Genomic DNA, 10081 nt, shown 5'->3' with positions numbered 1-10081 from the left:
TAATTGAGACCATGGACAAGTCATAGGGTTAAGGTGTGGCAACGGGTATATGCATGTCTAGGATTGGATCTAGGGAGAGCTTGGTACTTAAGCAGTCTTAATGACCCACCTCCTCTTCTCTGGAATCCTACCTGGTGCATAGTATTCGTTCATCTTAGCTCGTGGGACTTGTTAACGAGTCCAGGTCAGTGAAAACCATAATTAAGGGAAAATTATCGAAACGCCCTTAAGGGCGAAAGTGACCAAAATCCCCCTAAGTGTTGAATGTAAGTTTTATGGATGTGACATGCATACTTATGATGATCTGCTTAGGTTGCATATGGGGTGGGAACTATGGAATGGAGGAAGTATATGAGGATCGCATGGTTGCCTGACAATCATGGATCCACCGACGGCTTTTAAAGCCCAATATATAAATGAAGGTAGTTTCGCAACCGGGCTACCATTGGTGTGTGGGCTGGGTGGGTCGATATTTATATCCCTAGATGGTGTGACGGAGGACGGAGCTGGTATGTAACGGATGGATAATTTGGATGGGATTGCATTGCATGTTTGATGATTTTTCTTTGAATGCTTGTTTTTCATCGAGGGTTGTACACAATGAGTTTGCAAAAACGCACCCCTCTTTTATTTTATTTTCAGCTGATGCTTAGTAGACAGTTCGATATTTAGAGGGACTTTAGGTGGCCCGCTAGTAAGACAAATTTTGACCTTTTTTTATCTTATAAGTTTTATCTTATTAAGTATGTTTCAGACCAGATTGTAATAAGGTTTTCATTATGCTATTATTACTTGAATTATTATTATTTCCATTGTAACTACGAGAAGTTGAACATAGGTTTCCTAAATTATAGTATGTTTTCTACGTTTCTGAAACTTAACTTTTCAATGATAAATATTCTTAAATCAAATGTTTTAAACAAGGCTTTCGCAACTGGAAGGTGTGTTTATTTTTAAGTTAATTAAGTTTTCTTTTGTTTAAGAAGGGTTTTCAATGAAAACACGATTTTCGCTAGAACATTTCAATGTGACACGTCGAATTCGGCCATAACATCTAGGCCGGGTTTGGGGTGTTACATTTAATGGTATCAGAGCCTAGGTTTCAAAACTCGGGCAGTGAATTGGGCCTGATTACTTGGTTTCTTTTTGTGTTTTTTTTAAAAATATATATATTTTTGATTGGATCACAATGTTTTGGAAAAAAGGGAAGTCTTGCTGAGCGGCACACCGAGTCTCCGACGTCGAACCAAGTAAGTACTTTTACTCTTAAATTTGTTTAAATTATTATACAGTAAACAGTTAGAGGGCAACTCTAGATGATTTTGTTAGAGTGGAACTAAAGCCCGTAGCACCCTGAAACTGTAGAGGATTTTCGAAAACGATATTTTCTTTAAATACTTTCATAAAACATCGGGTTAAATATTAAAACTAACTAAAACTTCATAAAATTTTTAATCCAGAAAATATGTGAATCAACGATGAGTGCTAGAAGAGCTGCAAGAGGCCGTGGCCGAGGCCACGAAAGTGTTAGGGCTAAATCATCGGCATCGGGCTATATGCCCGGTGTTGGAGAGGCTCCGGCCTCACCTGTAGTTGGGAATGGATCGTATGATCAGGCCGCGGGAGAAGATCCATTGTCGCAGGCAATACTGAGGATTTTGAAAGGGGTTACTGGGTCCAATAATGGCGCTAGAAATCGGGGATCCATTTGGGAGTGACTTTGATCAAATGGGGCTGAGATCTTTAAGGGCGTGGCTAGTGTGACTCCTAATGTGGTAGAATATTGGTTGGAGGCCACTGAAAGGATAATGGAGGACCTGGACTATTCACCAGAAAAAAAGCTAAATGGAGCAGTGTCACTGCTTAGGGAAGAAGCCTACCAGTTGTGGCTGACGATGAAAGAAGGCACCCAACCGGAGCGGGTCACTTAGGAGTTTTACAAAGCTGAATTCCAAGGGAAGTATGTGGGTGCAAGCTATATGGATAATAGAAGGACGGAGTTCCTAAACTTGACCCAAGGGAACAAATCGGTGGCAGAGTATGAGGTGGAGTTTTTACGCCTTAGTAGGTATACGAGAGTAATGGTGGCAACGGAGTATGAGTGTTGTGTGAGGTTTGAGGATGGACTTAAGGATAGCCTCAGGGTACTGATAGCTCTACAAAAGGAGCGAGTTTTCTCGAGTTTGTGGAGAAGGCAAAAATAGCGGAGGAGGTAAAGCGCACTGAGCGCTTAAATCGGGAGAAAAAAAGGGGTAGGAATAAGAGGGAGGCTGAGACTCCTGGTGTATGACAGATGCTTATGGCTAGGGCCAAAGTTAATAGGCCAGATAGAGCAGGGCCCCCTGCTGTTAATCCAGGGGTGCCACTTTGTGCTGATTGTAGGAAAGGTCATGTAGGCTAGTGTTGGAAGAGGACATGAGCTTGTCTAGCTTGTGGATCTATGGAGCATAGGATCAGGAATTGCCCTAGAATGTCCGCTCAGGTGCCAATCGTGGACCGAGGTGGTGTACAACCACCGAGGGTTGGTCAGCTACCGCTGAGAGGCCGTGATCAATCCAGGGGTGGAAACAGTTTGGGTCATAGAGCACCAGCCAGAGGTGCTGATCATGCTGAGGCAAGACAGCCAGCTTTGGCCTATGCAGCACGTCGTCAAGAGGATGGAGACGTTCTAGAGGTAAATAATGGTACTACTTACCCATAGTGTGCTATTTACCTAAGTTGGAATTAGATTACGTAGCGGATGTGTGGTGTGGTAGTCTGTGTTAGTAGTTGGAAATTTCGAGGACAAAATTTCTTTTAGGGGACGCCCCAAAAATCTTGAAATCCAAAAATCTTGAAATCTTGAATTTTTCTTTTTGTGCTTAATAATTCTGGTTAAGAGCTAATTACGCAAAGGTAGGTCTTGCTCAAGGTTTGACTTCGAGTTAAAGGGTAAAAGAAATTATAAGATAATTCTTAAAAGAATCAAGGTTGGCATGTAGTTGGGCTTTTAAATAGAGATAGGGGAAAATAGAAGCAAAAAAGCCTTGTAGAAGAGTGGCCAAGTGACGCCACTTAGAGTGTAGGGAGGTGGCTTTAATAGCTAGCAAGGAGGTCTAAGGTTCAAATCCTAGCTTAGTGTTTTTGAAAGTTTAAATTCGGCTTTCTAAAAGGTCGGAAGTGGTGTGGAAATGGACTCCAAGGGAAGTGTTCAGGAGAGAAATCTGAGGAAAGGATCAAGGGGTTATCAGGGAGAAAAACGAGGAGATAAGAAGTGAGGAGCAAGTGGAGTCGAAATGGGAATTTAGCCATGAGGAATTCAGCTATAAGGGCTATAAATAAGTGCTGAATTCAAGGTTGCCAGGCTAATGCCGAAATCTTTGTAACCCTGTTACCGGAAACCCTTTACTCTTCAAGATCCAAAAACCAGAAAACCCTTGCTTCTTTCGTTCTCTTCTTGTGCCGATATTCTATTCTTCTTCTAGTCAGGTTTTTGATTCATTTTTTTAGTCTAGCCAACTTCTTCTTTCTTGAAGCCGAATAACTCTCTTTTTCCATATAAATTGCAAGGGCAGAAACTTTCTTGGCCGAATACTTTTGGTGCGCCAGTACCCTTTCTAATCGATCAAGCCTAGTGTAAGTGCTTTGTTCTCATAATCGATTTTTTCTAAGTATCGAGTATACAGTCCTTCACTTCTTCTAATGGATTTTGGGTAGGAATAGGTAACGAATCTCAGTCCTTGGATCTCTGCCGATTTGATTCTCAGGTGAGAGACTTTAGTAAGTGCTCTTGATCTTGGTTGGCTGAATGTTCATAGTTAAGGTAAGGGGACTTGTGTTGGATACGAGTCATCTATTATTTCAGTTTAATAGTTACAATTGGTGTAGATCTAGGAGTTGATCGTGGTAAGTGAAGGGGCTGTTATACTTATCGCGCAAGGTAAGGTTAAGGTGAGATTCCAGCTTTTGGTAAAGTATACGATAAGTTTGCGAGATTAATCATTGAGTGATATCGATTATAGGTTTGGGCTAAGGAAATCGCAGCACGCATACCTACCAGGTGTGTACATACATTGCACACACACTATGGATCGACAAGAGTCGAAATGTCGAAATGCCGAAAAGCTGAAAGTTTGGCTACAGTAGTCTTGTGAGTGCACAAACACTCGTACGGGGGAGACCAATAGGTTGCCTGAGACCCACTGTATCACCCCAAACCCGGCCTGGACGTTATGACCGGATCTGATGCGCCACATTGATGCGTTCAAAACATTCCGTATTACTTAGTTTGGAAAAGTGAGTTGGTGTTGTAAAAGACACTTTTAAAGGTAGGTTAAAGTGAATAGAAGTCAGGCACCGGTAGGAAACCGTAAAAAGAGGAGGTGAGTCCGTTGACCGCTAAGTACCAAGCTCTTCCGGATCCAATCCTAGACATGCACACCACCATTGCCACACTCTAACATCTCGTATAATTTTGAGAAAATCGTTTGATTATGTCTGTCTTAAGAAAATGTTTAAGTTGAAAACGTTTGTTTAAAATATTTATTTCCTTGGAAAAATATTTACTTTATGGAAACTTTGCGCGTCATCGTGATCTTTTAAAAATCAAGTAGTTTTATAAAACGAACCCTAGTGCTAACCAGGTTTAATAATCCCCAAAATAAAAATAATTAAAAAGAGTGGCCTTATTACAACTTTAAACATAATAAAAATAAAATAATCCAAATTAAATGTTAAACTTATTTAAAATTGGCAATCCATCTTCATGGCCACTCTGAATCCCGCCACTCCAAGTCCACCAACTAGGGCTCACCGCAAGGAGGGAAGAGGAAGGGGTGAGTTTGGAAAACTCGATGTATACAGAAACCCATCCAAAGCCCAATTCACTCGAGCCCATTGGGCCTAAGCCCTATTCAGATAACAATACACAGAGGTCAAACCCTTTTCGAATACAAGAGCAAGGCCTTAGCCCTTTTACATAACAAAGTGGCCCATAGGCCCGATTCAAGAATATGAGTATCAACAAATAATGAATGCAAGCCCATCCGGGAGACTACTCAACCCACCAACCGCTACACCGCCTGCATCAGCCCTACACACCATGTGGGGAATATCTCAACCCACCCAAATTTACACACCACACAGCTGACAGCAGCGCTCAAATTTCAGTCGATTGAGGCAAAGCCTCCGAGACGTGGATGAACCACTTTCAAGATTTCCTCCATTAATACCCCAACCCCATGTAATGATTTTAATAAAAGCATATCATGTAAAATACAACATTGATCAATCATGCGTTCACCAATTTAAAACCCTAGGGGTATATCGGTAATTTTGCTCTTTAGGGTAATTTGGTAATTTTGCTCTTTAGGGGTAATTTCGTGATCTACGCTATCGCACAAGCTAATTCAGTAATTTTTATCGCTTTATGCAATTTGATTCCACCATCTACCTAACAAGCTAATTTGCCCATCTCTTATCCATATTGGTCCAGAAGCCCATTGGGCCCGCTTTTGGCCCATCAAGCCCCTTTTTCCAAATACGCTAAAGCATCACGCTGAACGTGCTTACCACCTTGTGGTACCAGATCTAACAATTCCTCTATGACTTGAGAGCATTCACATACTTACATGACCATGAAATGTCGAATTTGAGATTTCGGCTTTTTAAATTAAACTAAGAAAGGGTGTTCAGACACACCGATTCATGACGACCTTACGAGATCCCTTTCGATGTCCTACAATTTATTAGCACAGTTCTTATTTACAAACCATAATCACTAAACCCCAAATCTTACTTATCCATGATCGAACCATATCCCTAAAACCTTTGAAACCTTACCTTTTGCCAAAATCGATAGTTAGCTCGAATCCGATTGCTCCAATGAACCACGCCTTAGATTCAACGCTTAAGAAGACTCTAGTCACCGAAAGAAAACATCGCTAAAGACTCTTAGAGCCATATGCCCAAACCGACACCTCCCTAATTTTAGGGACTTGACTTTTCTTAACTTTGCAAAATAAGAACAGATCCGAGATGATACGTACTTACCCTTACTCCCACTTGATTTCCACGCAATCTAGTGTAGGTTTATCTATCAAACGACGGTAGAACTCGATTCCCCAAAGTCTTGAAGTTTCGCTATAAGCCCCAAATCTATGGTTTTTCGCTTTTGTGTGATGAAGAAGATGATAATGTGGGGCTACAACCTTGAAGTAGAATTGCGATCGAGATCTAGGATTAAGAAAAGATAATTGCAAATTAATAAAAACAAAAGAACATAGGAGAACACGGCTTTGAAGAAATCGGCACAAGCAATGATCACAGGATTTCGGCTTTTATGGATTCGCAAAAGTATTGATGAATAGCAGTGTAATGAATAGTTTTGAAGAAGAAGAAAGAAAAAATAGAAGAAGAGGAATAGGGAGGTGGTAGTTTTGCTAGAGAGGAAAAACAACCCTAAGGTGTTAAAGCGGAAGAAAACGGCACCACTCAATACCCTAAGTGTCAAATACTAACAACATAGCCCCCGATTTTTCCCTCTTCAATTCCCATAATTCGCCAACTCCTAGCCTCATCCAAATCCTTAAATCTCTCCCTTATCCCTCCTTAATCCAAGCATTTAAACCGATCCAACTCTCCTTTAGCGAATCCACCGAACTCCAACACTTACCCTCCGCACTAAAAAATAAATGCATCTATTTGCCAACACAGAATCGATCCTTGCCTTCCCAAAGCTCCACACGCCACTTTTCTAGGAGCCTAGTGGCGTCACCCTTGCCACTTAACCAAGGCTCTTTTGTGATGCAATTTACCCATCACTCCACTTAAGGCCACTTAGCCAGAACCCCTAACTCCTAAGTCTAAAATTCCAAAAATTCAACTGGGTTTTGGCCAACTCATGGGCCTTCTATAAGCCCATTTACCTACTCAAAATACTAATTCCACATCCAAATACAAAATTTTAAAAATCTTTACAAAATATTGAAAATCGCGAATAAACCCGAAAATCAGGATGTTACACCCACGGGCGATTCTGTGGACTTGGGTTGTGATTTGGCCATAATAGGCAAAGATTGTTAAGTGATGCTATGTGTTAGGAAATTTGTAAGTGAGCGTGAGTATAATATGATTTGGGCCTAATGGGCCATATGAATGTGAATTGGGCCTAGTGGGCCATAAGAATATTAATTGGGCCAGATGGGCCATATGAATGAGATTGGGCCCAGTGGGCCATATGCATGTATATAGGGGTATTGGGCCTAGTATAGGATGACTACATAAGACTTAATTAATTAATTGAGACCGTGGACAAGTCATAGGGTTAAGGTGTGGCAACGGGTATATGCATGTCTAGGATTGGATCTAAGGAGAGCTTGGTACTTAAGTAGTCTTAATGACCCACCTCCTCTTCTCTGAAATCCTACTTGGTGTTTAGTATTCGTTCATCTTAGCTCGCGGGCTTGTTAACGGGTTTAGGTAAGTGAAAACCATAATTAAGGGAAAATTACTGAAACGCCCCTAAGGGCGAAAATGACCAAAATCCCATAGGTGTTGAATGCAAGTTTTATGGATGTGACATGCATACTTATGATGATCTGCTTAGGTTGCATATGGGGTGGGAACTATGGAATGGAGGAAGTATATGAGGATCGCTTAGTTGCCTGACAATCGTGGATCCACCGACGGCTTTTAGAGCCCAATATGTAAATAAAGGTAGTTCTGCAACCGGGCTACCATTGGTGTGTGAGCTGGGTGGGTCGATATTTATATCCCTAGATGGTGTGACGGGGGACGGAGCTGGTGTGTAGGGGATGGATAATTTGGATGGGATTGCATTGCATGTTTGATTATTTCTCTTTGAATGCTTGTTTTTCATCGAGAGTTGTACACACTGAGTTTGCAAAAACACACCCCCTCTTTTGTTTTATTTTCAGGTGATGCTCAGTAGACGGTTCGATGTTTGGAGGGACTCTGGGGTGGCCAGCTAGCAAGACAAATTTGGACTTTTTTTTTTAGCTTGTAAGTTTTATCTTATTAAGTATATTCCAAACCGGATTGTAATAAGGTTTTCATTATGCTATTATTACTTGAATTATTATTATTTCCATTGTATTTACGAGAAGTTGAACATAGGTTTCCTAAATTATAGTATGTTTTCTACGTTTCCGCAACTAAACTTTTAAATGATTAACTTTTCTTAAATCAAATGTTTTAAACAAGGCTTTCGTAACTGAAAGGTGTGTTTATTTTTAAGTTAATTAAGTTAATTAAGGTTTATTTTGTTTAAGAAGGGTTTTCAATGAAAACACAATTTTCGCTAAAATACTTCAATGTGAGACGCCGAATTCGGCCATAACGTCTGGGCCTGGTTTGGGGTGTTACAAGGCCCATTTTCATTGATTGATTGTTAAGGTTGCACGGGTCGCCTGAGACGACTGTGGACCTTCTATTGGGTCAGAAAATACACTTAGACCTCATACTGATGAAATGTCTATTATACCCATATGAGGTAAAATGACTTATATACCCCTATGTTATGTATAACTGTATTTGAGCATAACATTTCTGCATACACGTATGATATTATGACATGACATGTTGCATGGGGGTGGGTTTGATATATTTTGAGGAAGTGTACTGTACTAGCAGCTCTGCTGCATATACTGTTTAGTGCCGTAACCGGTGCTATATTTTGGAGTGTAGGGATGGGTAGGTCGATTTTATCCCTACATGGAGTGTAGGGCTGGACAAAGTGGAGTGTAAAGGATGAATGGGTAGGTTTTTATTGCATTTCTATTAATGTCACTATAATGGGCTAAGGCCCACACTGCTACTGATACTGTATTGGGCTAAGGCCCTAACTGTTACTAGACTGTTACTGAAACGGGCTTAGGCCAAATTGTATTTTCCTATAGTGTGACTGATTGTATGTTAATAAGGGATTACACACTGAGTTTTCATAAACTCAATCTTCTGCTTTCCTGTGCAGGTAATCCTTAGGTGAGTAGATTTGGAGTTTCTTTTAAAACTTGGAATTTTGAAAAAGAATTGTTTTAAATAATTTGAAATTCTTGAAAATGTTTTACTGAATGTGTGTTACACCGAGTCTCTGGCGTCGATTCACATGGGTTCTCAAAATTGTCTTGTCATTAAATTGAAATGTTGAGACTATTGTAGGCAATAGACTGCACTGAAATAATTTGTTTAGGATAACCTAAAACTGTAGTAAGACTGTGATCTGCGAAACAAAACTCTGAATTACTGATAATATTTTCCATAACATATCCTGTAATAAACATTGGAACTATAAACAAATACATAAGATTTATAATTTAGATAATACGCAAACTGATATGAGCACTAGAGGTACTCGTGGAAGAGGTACAAGAGGCCGTGACGAAGGCCGTGGAGGTCCTCAGGCTGGGTTGTCGGCATCGGGTCATATGCCTGATGTAACAGTCTGATTTTGACCCTGTTAGAAAAGTGGTTTCGGGACCACAAATCCGAGTAAGAGGAATGTTTAAATATTATTTTCTGTGTCTATGATGTGTGAATTAGCATGTGTAAAAGTCTCGTATGAAAATTTGAATGTTTGTGTGCCGATTTGATAGAAATGACTTAATCGCGTAAAATGTAAAAGTTGCCTATTGTTTGATAAAATGCTGAATTGACATGGCTTTTTAAGTATGTAGTCCTTATGATGCAATTAAACTATTGAATTAATGAACGAATATATTTAGTCATAAGTTAGTGGAATTCTAATGAAAATAAAAAGGTTAAAATTGTAAATGCCTAATTAATGTTTGTTTAATTAAAACAAAAGCATGAAAATGGCCATTATCATCTTGTTCATGCTGAAATTGAAGAAAGAAAAGCTAGGTTTTGTGTTTTAACATTCGTCCATTAAAGAACTTGATTAAGTTATGAGTTTTACTCATTTTTTTATAATTCTACGTTTTTGTAATCGTTGCTTTGTGTTTTACTAAGCCCATCTTTCAATTTCTAATTTTATTGATGATTTTGAAATGTACCATTGATGAAACTATGAGTTTTGTAAAGTTAGTTGTTGATAAATGGAAGATGTTTTGGGTTAACATGT

This window comes from Gossypium arboreum, chromosome 5 (genome assembly GCF_025698485.1).
Source record: "Gossypium arboreum isolate Shixiya-1 chromosome 5, ASM2569848v2, whole genome shotgun sequence".
Lineage (NCBI taxonomy): Eukaryota > Viridiplantae > Streptophyta > Magnoliopsida > Malvales > Malvaceae > Gossypium > Gossypium arboreum.
This window is presented reverse-complemented; position numbering follows the sequence as displayed.